Source organism: Lemur catta, chromosome X (assembly GCF_020740605.2).
Source record: "Lemur catta isolate mLemCat1 chromosome X, mLemCat1.pri, whole genome shotgun sequence".
Lineage (NCBI taxonomy): Eukaryota > Metazoa > Chordata > Mammalia > Primates > Lemuridae > Lemur > Lemur catta.
Genome location: NC_059155.1, coordinates 51987864 through 51999268, shown reverse-complemented (window position 1 = coordinate 51999268; position 11405 = coordinate 51987864). Strand labels below are relative to the sequence as shown.

The 11405-nt window shown below is 35.8% G+C and overlaps 1 pseudogene; it reads right to left on the bottom strand.

Moving 5' to 3' along the window:
• Window positions 1-4784: 4784 nt before the first annotated feature.
• LOC123628116 lies at window positions 4785-6226 on the bottom strand (annotated as a pseudogene).
• Between the last annotated feature and the right edge of the window lie 5179 nt (window positions 6227-11405).

Here is an 11405-nt window from a genome sequence, read left to right as displayed (position 1 = left end):
ATGGAAGAATAAGCACCACATGTACTCGCCATCAAATTGTCACTAACTGATCAACACTAAGGTTCTCACATGGTAGTAATATTCATTGGGTGTTGGGGGGATGGTGGTGGTTAAACTCACAACTACTGGACGCGGTGGCCATTGTATGGGGGAAAGGACACACCTCAAATCCTGGGTTGGATGAGGCAAAGTCATAACATGTAACCAAAGTTTGTGTACCCCCATAATATCCCGAAATAAAAAAAGTTAAAAAAGAAACTCAAATGATTTTGATAATGTAAAGAAAAAAAAGATTAGTCCCCCTTTTTCAACTGTTAAATCTGTTCACATTCCCAATGAACAAGTACTTTCTTATTCTTACAGATGGATGACTATTGTTTACCCTATGGGGAATTCTCCTGGAGATTGTGTTGAGTTGTTTAAATTTTTCACGACAAGGGAGATGGAAAAAGTTTAGCTTCACTTTGAGAATTTAAATCTTCAACTGCCTGTGCAATCAATCTCTCTCATATCTGTGGTATCTGTTGTATTTTCTGTGGTAACATGTTGTTATTGGTATTTTTCTTCTCGGAATGTCATGACCTCCTTCATTAGCAGCTTCTTATAGTAGTGCCCTCTACCTCTGATATACAGTCTGCTGTGCCCGCCTCCAAATAAAACCTGGAGTGAATGATATGGTGCAATATCTAATCTGTGTGGATTCTTGCATCTGTTGTAATATTTGGAATTACTATTGGGGTTCAACTCTGTTCAATACAAATGGCACCATATTTGCCCTTAAATCTAGTGTCTATCATTTTGGCAAAACTTTTTCTATTAAAGGCCCAGATAGTATGTAAAAAAAGAAAATAAAAACATAAATACTTGATGATATTAAGAATCAAGGGGCATTCATTAATGTCAACTGCAAATCTAATGGCTTACACTCATAAATGCCATTTGCTTTTGTCTGGAAGAGTCAGGATGATTTAAGGGTGACAAAAAGTAGAGTTTTATTTGACATCCATGTTAACTATTTGGTGCTCTGAATAAGGGATGGCCAAATACTAACTGTTTAATGCCAGAAATTGAGAATTAATCAGTTCCAAGTGGTAAGAGCTAACAGAATTAATCTTTCCACCTCCTAATCTATGGTTGTGAACAAATGTACAGCTTTTAGCATTCACTAAATGCTAAAATAAAACTCCTCTAGATATTCTGAAGCTCATGAAACACAAAAAATACTGTCTGCAGTGTAATTCCAATGTTTAAACAGTTTAAATACAAAATTATGGGTGGTTATCAAAGTTGTTATTGGTAATAAATATAGTTTATTTTAATTCTTTATAAGTCTCTTAGTACATTTTGTGAAGAAAGGTGTGTTCTTTTTAACATTGCTAATCCTTACTTAAATATATTTTAAAAAATCATCTTAAAATTATTTTCTACCATGAATTACAGAATGAAGACTGATACTAAAAGTGAATGCTATTGTTCTCACTAAATAAGTATTTATTAATAGAATCATCTGAAAAACCTATATTCTTTCCAATACCACTTATAAAAGACATTTAATAAATATTACCCCTAATTAGAGTATTCTAGTGATAAAACATTTTCTCATGTAACTGCTTAAGACAGATGATTTATGGCTTTTCAATGTTAAAATTTCACATTTAATGTCATGTTGTTAAAACTTTTCTAAGTTGGTCTCCCACTGTCAGATTCTTAAGTGAGAAAAGAAAGGACAAAAGACATAATTATTTAGCATCCGCCCTTCCCTGGAAACCAACATTTCCCTTAAAATGCAAGGCACACTCCTTTTCTCAGAATAGGAGTCAGGAAGCTTTTTTCCTAATTTTCTGTAAAGGGCCAGATAATAAACACTTCGGGCTTATGGACCATTTGTCCTCTATTGCAACTACTCAATTTCTGCTGTTGTACTGGGAAAGAAGCCATAGACAATATGCATTTGCAAAACAAGCAGCAGTCCAAATTTGGCCTTCAGGCCATAGTTGGCCAACCCCTGTTTTAGAAGAACAGACCTACGTATATAAAAAAATCACTTGAAAGAAGCTGGTCTCTAGTCAAATGTGATGACTGAATCAGTTAATCACTCTAGTTAAAGATTCTTCTACTGCAGCTCATGTAATCATGCTTTTCACTGGGATAGTTTATCTTCATTTAAGAACTTGCTTAGGTATTATTTATGGAGGGATTCAGTTTAAAATTAATAAATGATGTCCATACAATTTAATTTTTTTATTTCAGCTTATTATGGGGGTACAAAAGTTTAGGTTATATATATTGCCCATGCCCCCCACCCCCTCAAGTCAGAGCTTCAAGCGTGTCCATTCCCCAGACAGTGCGCATTGCACTCATTATGTAGGTATACATCCATCCCCTCCCCCCACCCCCCACATCTGCCCGACACCAAATTGGTGTTATTCCCAAATGTGCACTTAGGTGATGATCAGGGAAACCAATTTGCTGGTGAGTACTGTGGTGCTTATTTTTCCATTCTTGGAATACTTCACTTAGTAGAATGGGTTCCAACTCTTTGCAGGAGAACATAAAAGATTCTATATCACCGCTATTTCTTATAGCTGAGTCATACTCCATGGTATACATATACCACATTTTACTAATCCACTCATGTATTGATGGGCATTTGGGTTTTTTCCACATCTTTGCAATTATGAATTGTGCTGCTATAAACATTTGGGTGCAGATGTCTTCGTTATAGAATGTCTTTTGTTCTTTTGGATAGATGCCCAATAATGGGATTGCTGGATCAAATGGTAGGTCTAATTGGATCTGTTTAAGGTACCTCCATATTGCTTTCCACAGGGGTTGCACTAGTTTGCAGTCCTACCAGCAGTGTATGAGTGTTCCTGTCTCTCTGCATACACCCCAACATGTACTGTTTTGGGACTTTTTGATAAAGGCTATTCTCACTGGAGTTAAGTGATATCTCATTGTGGTTTTGATTTGCATTTCCCTGATGATTAGACATATTGACCATTTTTTCGTATGTTTGTTGACCATTTTTCTGTCTTCTTTTGAAAAATTTCTGTTCATGTCCTTTGCCCACTTTTTGATAGGGTTGTTTGATTTTTTCTTGCTGATTTTCCTGAATTCTAAATAGATTCTAGTTATCATTCCTTTATCGGATGTGTAGCATGTGAAAATCTTTTCCATTCTGTAGGTTGTTATTTACTCTCGTGACAGTTTCTTTGACTGTGCAGAAACTTTTTAATTTAATCAGGTCCCGTTTATTTATTTTTGTTGTTGCTGTGATTGCATTGGGGTCTTCTTCATAAATTCTTTGCCTAGGCCAACGTCTATAAGAGTCTTTCCCACATTTTCTTGTAGAATTCTAATAGTTTCACAACTTAAGTTTAAGTCTGTTATGCACTGTGATTTGATTTTTGTGAGAGGTGAAAGCTGTTGGTCCTGTTTCAGTCTTCTACATGTGGCTATCCAGTTTTCCCAGCACCATTTATTGAATAAGGATTCTTTTCCCCAGAGTATGTTTTTGTCTGCTTTGTCAAAAATTAGATGGCTATATGAGGATGGTTTTTATCTGGATTTTCTGTTCTGTTCCACTGGTCTATGTCCCTGCACTTGTGCCAATACCATGCAGTTTTAATAACCACAGCCTTGTAATATAGTTTGAAGTCTGGTAAATTAATACCTCCCATTTTGTTTTATACAATTTAATTTTTTTTAAAAAACTTAATGAAAAATATAACAGAATCAAAACATCTAAAATAAGTACACTCACTACCCACTCCAGTAATTCAAGTCATACCAACTATAGAGTATGAAAAATAAATTCAGAAGTGTAATTACTTTAAAATGCACTACTTCCACTTTTGTCAATATTTCACATTTATGGATATATTCTAGAGTGGAAGCAAAATTCTCTCTAAAAACATTATCTCCTTAAAATCTTGAGGTGCATATTAGAGCCACAGGCAATATCTGACATATAAAATTGCAGTACAGGTCTTTCAAACTTGGGATTTCACTGGTACAATTCAACGACCAAGATATACAATAACTGTACAGTGCCTAGACATTCCAGTAAGAACCATTATTTTCTTTAATGTGAAATGATTAATACATATTCTACAAGGGGCAGTGAGGTTAGTAATTCTATAGGTTATGTCCCGACTTAATTTTCAAAATTGTACAATAACACAAACAACTGTACTAAGGGCATGTTTTATTAATGGACAAAAGGCAATTAATTTATTTATAAGTATTTTCTTGAAAGTCTGTGCTCTTAAAAATCATGAAAAGTTGGAAAGACTGTTAAATCACTGAAACTTTAAATATATCTTACACAATCTTGTTTGTAGAAAAATACAAGTTAAACATAAACATAAAGCAATCATGATAATATTATGCAAATCTGTTTTATGTGATCATCAGTTATATATAAAAGTTTATCAGTTCTGTTATTTGTGAAAAGATCAATACCAGATTGAATTACTATCTATTGGCAAAGGGCCCTAAAAAGCTTGCTTTAGCATTAATCTTTCACATGGTTAAGTGTGTTTCCTAATTTGAGATCACCTAAACATTGGAAAAAAAATAAAAAATGAAAGGGCAGTATGTCCATAAACCAACAAATAATTTGGCTGTAATGTATCATAAAATGCAAAGAAACCCCACATATGTGTACAACAAACATTATATATTACATACTCACACACACAGGTATATATATATATGTGTGTATGCATGCATACACATAGACATGCGCACACAACACACACCCAGTCATCAAACAAAGCCTAATGAGGTGCTGTTTCCAGTTGATATTCAGCTGTGCATTTTTTCTTACTTCATCAAATGAATAGCTTTTTGTCACCTTCCCATTCTTGAAGACAGTATGGAGAAAATCATGACCATATTCTTCAAGGTCACCTTTTCCTTCCTCAAGTGTAACAAAATTCCCTGTTGGCATCCTATGTAAAGATAATTGGCCCTTTTTGGACCTTTTGTTGAGATCAGTGACTGGGTCCTTGAAGACATTAATCCCAAGGACATTAATTACAACATAACTACACTTCAAAGAACACTTCAGGAGATCTCTTGTTAACTTCTGTAGCAAAGCTCCACCAGAACCCAAGGCAACATTTTCAATACTCCACTTACTCTGTTTCACACCTTCTACAATCTCTTGTAAGGTATTAATATCTACTCCATCCCCTTGAATGACTATAAGGTAAGGTGGCAGCAACTTGTAGCCCTTTGAGTTTTCAGTAATAGGAAACTTCTTACCTAAAATATCCAAAACCTTTAATACTGTGTCAAGAGGGTTTCCAGAATCAGGTCTGATTATTAGTGGTGCCTCTGAATGTCTTGATACTATTAAATGTCTTAGATCTGTACCCCATATCGCTGACCACAGATACAGGCACTGATGAAAACTGTGTTACTATATGTTCAAAAGCATCTTTTTCATGGTCTTTCCCCCAAGCTATTATGGTACTGTGTTCTGCTGCTGGAACAGAGTAGCCTGGAACAGGATCTTTCATTCCATAATACTTTTTAATTAGAGCAATTCCCACTACTGTATCTGTTCCTTTGAAGTTAACCAAATGAGCAGATGCTCCTATGACAGCAGTCTCTTGGGAAGAGACTCCTCTGTAGCCAAAATCATGTAACTTGTATTCCAGACCATCTAAGTTACCAGAAGTTTCTAACAAATATTTGGCCAATATTTTCTTCTGCTCTCTAGAATTTGTGACTACGATGATTGGATACTAAGTCTGAACAAGAATAGTCTCAATCCAATTTGTAAGCCAGTAACATTCTGGATCTGCATTTTCCACTGTGAAGAGAACATTTCCTCTGGGAATGACAGAGCCCTCAGAAACAGCTTTTATTTCTATTGGAAGATGTCCATCATATTTCTCAAGAATGTAGATCCATCCCTTTTCATTAAAGACATCATCTTGGAAATGTTCTTTGTAGACCTCTTTGGCTTCCTGGATTTTCTCTTTGGTCACTACTTTACCTTTAAGTACTTGTTAAGAATGTACTGCAACCCATAAAATACTGTTTCCTCGTATTTCACCTTCCTTAGTTTGGAGTTTTCTGTCTTCTTTTCACGGCATTCAAAGCAGGAATAAACTTTACTTGTGTTGGGTGGGTACTGTTTGTAGTCAGTAACCTTGTATGAGTCCGTGGCCAGAAGGATGTTGAACTAGGCTTCTGCTGCAGCATTCATATGGGGCCAAAGTGCAGGGTCCGCCCTCAGCGAGCTCCTAAGGAGGCTGAGAGGAAGGAGAAAACAGATTCACAACGCTCCGCTCCGTTGCTTAACTCACCGCTCATTTGGAGAACGTGGGGTGAGGAGGGGAGCAACAGAACGCGGGGAGGTGTCAAGAGACGGAGGGCCTGGGAGCCGTGACGCTACACGAGTGGCGGCGGTGGCCTCTCACATGCTCGCAGCTCAAGAGCTCTGGCAGCTTGCCGACCTCGCCTCCCTCGCCCTCACCGAAGAGTACTTTTTTTTTTGTTGTTCTAGCTTGTAAAATGACAGTTTATTTTGCTCTGTAATTTTTGCTTTTCTATGTTTCCAGCATTTCTGCAATAAATTATGAATGATTTTTGTAATCAGCCAAATAAAGTAAAAAAACAAACAACAAAAGTTAGGATAAAAAAAATCAAAGAGGACATTTTCTGATCAATGCTAATTCAGGCAGCCTCCTCTCCCGTTCACGCAGTCCAGCTTGCATCCTGAAGACTGATCGAACAGTACTTTTTAAAGGAAGAGGATGTCTCCTTATTCAGTCAGGTGTTTTCTTGGGCAGTTGTTTCTTTTAAAGGTCAATGAGATTTTCATTTTCATTCTGAACTTTTAACTGTTAAATAATGCTGTGACTAAATCTTCAAAGATGCAATCCTCAAGAGAGGTAACTTTATATTAAAATTATAAATATATATAAAGCAATATAACTATATCTTCTCAGTTGCAATTGTTTTTATAAAAAGTTTCATTTGCTAATAAAATTGGACTGCTTTTAAATAAAATTGTTAATTCCCACCAACCTTTCATCTAATGGCATTTGAATCTTTAATAAACCTTACCTGAATCAATTATTTCTTTAGAGATTACAAAATGGTAACTTTTCTATCGTTGCTTTTATATTTATTAGCTGGCATTTTTTTGTAATTAAAAACTTTCCCTTTTAAACTATAGGTAACTACAGTTCCTTCTAAAAAGGGATAATATGATTTCTTGCCCTCCTCACTTCCAATGACTTACTTCCATATTGCCATAGCCACTCACTCCCATAGCCACAAGCTATCCAACACCCTTCCAGAAGAGCTGGACTGAAATCTCAACCCCTGGTCTCTGACCACAACATCCTAAGCCCTCCAGCTCTTTCTTTCCCTTGTTCCCAGGAAGTTTGGTCTTTAGGTCTGTTGAAACTTCCAGTTCCTTGACTCCATTCTTTCTATACCCAATGGCCCCTCCTGTCTTCATTTCTCTTCCTAACCAGCCTCTGTTCCACAGTGTTTCACCTCTGCTCTTCAACTATATTTTTCCTTCCCTGTCGTTATTAACCTTCTGAACTGGTCTTCTGGCTTCAGACTTACCCTTTAAATCCACCCTCCACACTGCAGCTAGGGTGATCTCTCTACTAAATCTCATCATATTACTCACCTGCCTAAATCTTCTAATGTTCCCCATTGCCAACTACTACCCATTCCCAGAAAGTACCATGTTCCCACAGCTATCCATGCCTTTGCATATGATAGACCTTCTTCCTGGTTTAACTCTCTCCTTGTTCTTTGTCTGAATAACTCCCATTTTTCTTAAAGATTTATTTCAGGCAATACCTCCTCCAGGAAGCCCTCCCTGATCTCCTCTACCCGCTACCTGGTTTAGATGCCCCTCCTGTGTGCTCCCATGTCACCCTGTGCTCACTGGAATTGCAGCCCAGACTATGCTGGAGTATCATTGCCTGTTAACTAGTCTGACTCCACCTCAGCATAAGTGCCTGAGGACAGAAACTCAACAAATGTTTGTTGAATTAACTGGACACAGCTGTTGGGAAGATTGGTTTTGTTTGTTTGATATTAGTTTGATTTTACTTTTCTAGAAGTTGGAGGGATTTGAATGTTTATATACTGATAGTATAGAGCTATAATAATTAGAGGTCAAGAGGTTAGTCATTTGGGAGATTGAGGAGGTAATGAACAGAACAAGTGCCTGAAGAGGCAGAAGGGAGGGGCCTTGAGCACAGATGGAGGAACATAGCCTGGGCAGGGGAACAGACAGAGACACCCTTTCCTCTGAGTCTGCAGGTGCTGATGTGTATGTCTGTTGGTGGGGAGCAGGCAGGAAATTGGGGGAGTTCTCAACTGATGGCCTCTGTTTCCTCTAATCTAAGTGGGGAATTGGTATGAAGGCCTTGGAGACAGAGTTGGCTAGGGGCCCTCAGCAGCTTCCCACATTTCTTCTGTGACCTCTTCCTTCCATCCCTCAATCCTCCACAAATCCCAGGCCACTGCCCAGTGCTCTTGAACTGTCTTGTCTGTGAAATGTTCTGAGTTCCAGCAATCAATCCATCGATAAGTTTAGTCCTTATATAACAGAGCGTGTGTAAAGCATTTAGCCCAGCACCAGGTAAAAAGGAAATACTCAAAAAATGGTAGACCTTTTTGTATTTACTAACAAAAATGCATGTGTCTTTTCTAGTTGCTACATAGCAGTGTGTATGGTATGAGTCCTCGCCCTCCTTAGGCTTATGTTCTTGTTGTGGAAGAAAGATGTACTCACAAAATAATTAAAAAGCAATGCAAAGGGATACATGGTCATCACTGACATCTAAATGGTGCTTTGTTTTTTGAATACTGCCTGCACTAAAAAGTATGTTTTATATTATGACCTAGAATTCAGATACATATATAAAGCTGAAACAAAAGTTTCATTAAACAATATCTATCCTTAAAAAATAAAATTAAATTAAAAGGGAGAATAAGTACTTGCTCCTGTTTTTGCCGATTTTCAGAGTGGGGAGTTAATGTAATAAGTACTTTTAATGATGACAAATAGGTGTTTTGTAAAAAATATTTCTCCCTTGAACATAATTAAGTGACAACATCAAATGCTGGTAAGGGTATAGAGAAACTGTATCTCTTATACATTGCTGGTGGGATTGTAAACTGGTACAGCTATTATGAAAAATGTGTCCAGTTTCTTAAAAAACTAACTATATACTTATTATATGACCCAGAAATTTCACTCTTGATCATTTATCCCATATTAATGAAAACCTATGTTCACACATAAACATATACATGAATGTTCATATCACCGTATTTGCAATAGCCAAAAACCAAAACCAAAAACAAAACTGGAAATAATCCAGTTGTCCTTTAGTAGTGGGTGCCTGGTTAAACAAACTCTGGTAGATCCATACTATTAAAAAGGAACAAAGTATTGATACATGCAAAAACTGGGATGGACCTCAAGGACATTATGGTGAGTGAAAAAGCCAATCTTAAAAGGTCACATAATTTATGCTTCCACTTACATAACGTTCTCAAAAAGGCACGGTTAAAAGGACAGAGATTATTACTACCAGGGGTTAGGAATGTTGGGGGGAGGGGAGTAAATGTTATCATAAAGGGTTTGCACGTGGAAGATCTTCGTGGTGATGGAATAGTTTCGGACCTTCATTACAATGATGATTACATGAACCTACACATGTTAAAATGGTATGTAATTATGCATACACTTTGTACTAATGTTAATTTGATGATTTTGCTATTGTACTATATAGTTATATAAAATGGAATCATTGAGGAAGTGTATTCAGGACCTCTCTGTACTATTATTGATAGCTTTATTGAGAAATAATTTGCATACCATACAATGCACCCATTTAAAAGGTACATTTCGATGGACTTTAGTAAAATGATAGTTATGCATCCATCACCACAATCAATTTTAGAACATTTTTATAACCTCAGAAAGAAATATCACATCCCTTAGCCAAATACCCTCACCTGCATTTTTCTCCATCTTTAGCAACAACTAATCTACTTTCCATTTCTATAGATTTGCCTGTTCTTATAAATGGAATCATATAATATGTGGTCCTTTGTGAAAAATTTCTTTTACTTATGTTTTCAAGGTTCATTCATCTTGTAGCCTGTATCTACACTTCATTCATTTTTATGGATAAGTAGTATTCCATTGTATGGATATTCCACATTTATCCATTCATCAGTTGATGGATATTTGAGTTGTTTCCATTTCTTGGTTACTATGAATAATGCTACTATTTACATTCATATGAAAGTTTTTGTGTGGACATATTTTCTTTTACAAGTTTTGGTATGTTGGGCCTTCATTTTCCTTGATCTAAATGTGTTTTCTAATTTCCCTTGTGATTTCTTCTTTGACTCATGACTAGTGTGTTTAATTTCCATATACTTGTGAATTCCCCAAATATTTTTCTATTATTAATTTCCAATTTCACTCTGCTGTGAACATAACATTATATGGTTTATTTCCTTTTAAATTTATTGAGGCTTGTTTTGTGGCCTAGCATCTGCTCTGTGAATGTGTGCTTGAGAAGAATGTGTGTCTTGTTATTTTTGAGTAGAGTGTTCTATAGATTCTTGTTAGATCTAGTGTGTGTGTAGGGTTTTCCAAGTCTTCTATTTCCTTGTTGATCTTATGCTTAGTTGTATTATACATTACTGAAAGTGGCATATTGAACACTCCCACTATATTATTGTTAAATTTTCTATTTCTCCCATGAATTCTGTCAGGCTTTGCTTCATGGATTTAGGGACTTTGTTATTAGGTGTGTATGTGTTTACAATTGTTATAACTTCCTGATAGACTGACCCTTTCATTTTTATAAAACATCCCTCCTTATTTCTAGTAACATTTTTAAAAAGTCTATTTTGTCTGATATTAGTATAAGCACTCTGGCTATCTTATGTTAGTTATTTGCGTGAGATATCTCTTTCTATCCTTTTCGTTTCAACTTTCTTGTGTTTTTGAATCTAAAGTGTATCTCATATACAGCATATATTTGGATGTTGTTTTTTATTCTGGCTGACAATCTCTGCCTTCTGATTGGATTATTTGATCCAGTCATGTGCAATATTATTATTGATATAGTTGGGTTTGTGTTTGCCATTTCACTTTTTGTTTTCTATACATCTCATATCTATTTTGTTCATCTTATTCCTCCTTTACTGTTATCTTTTACATTAAGTAAACATTTGTTTGGGTGTAACATTTTAATTTCTTTGATAGTTTTTCCATTATGTATATTTTAGTTATATATATATATATATATGTATATATATATATACACTATATATATATATATATATACTATATATATATTTAGTATATTTTCTTCGTGTTTGCT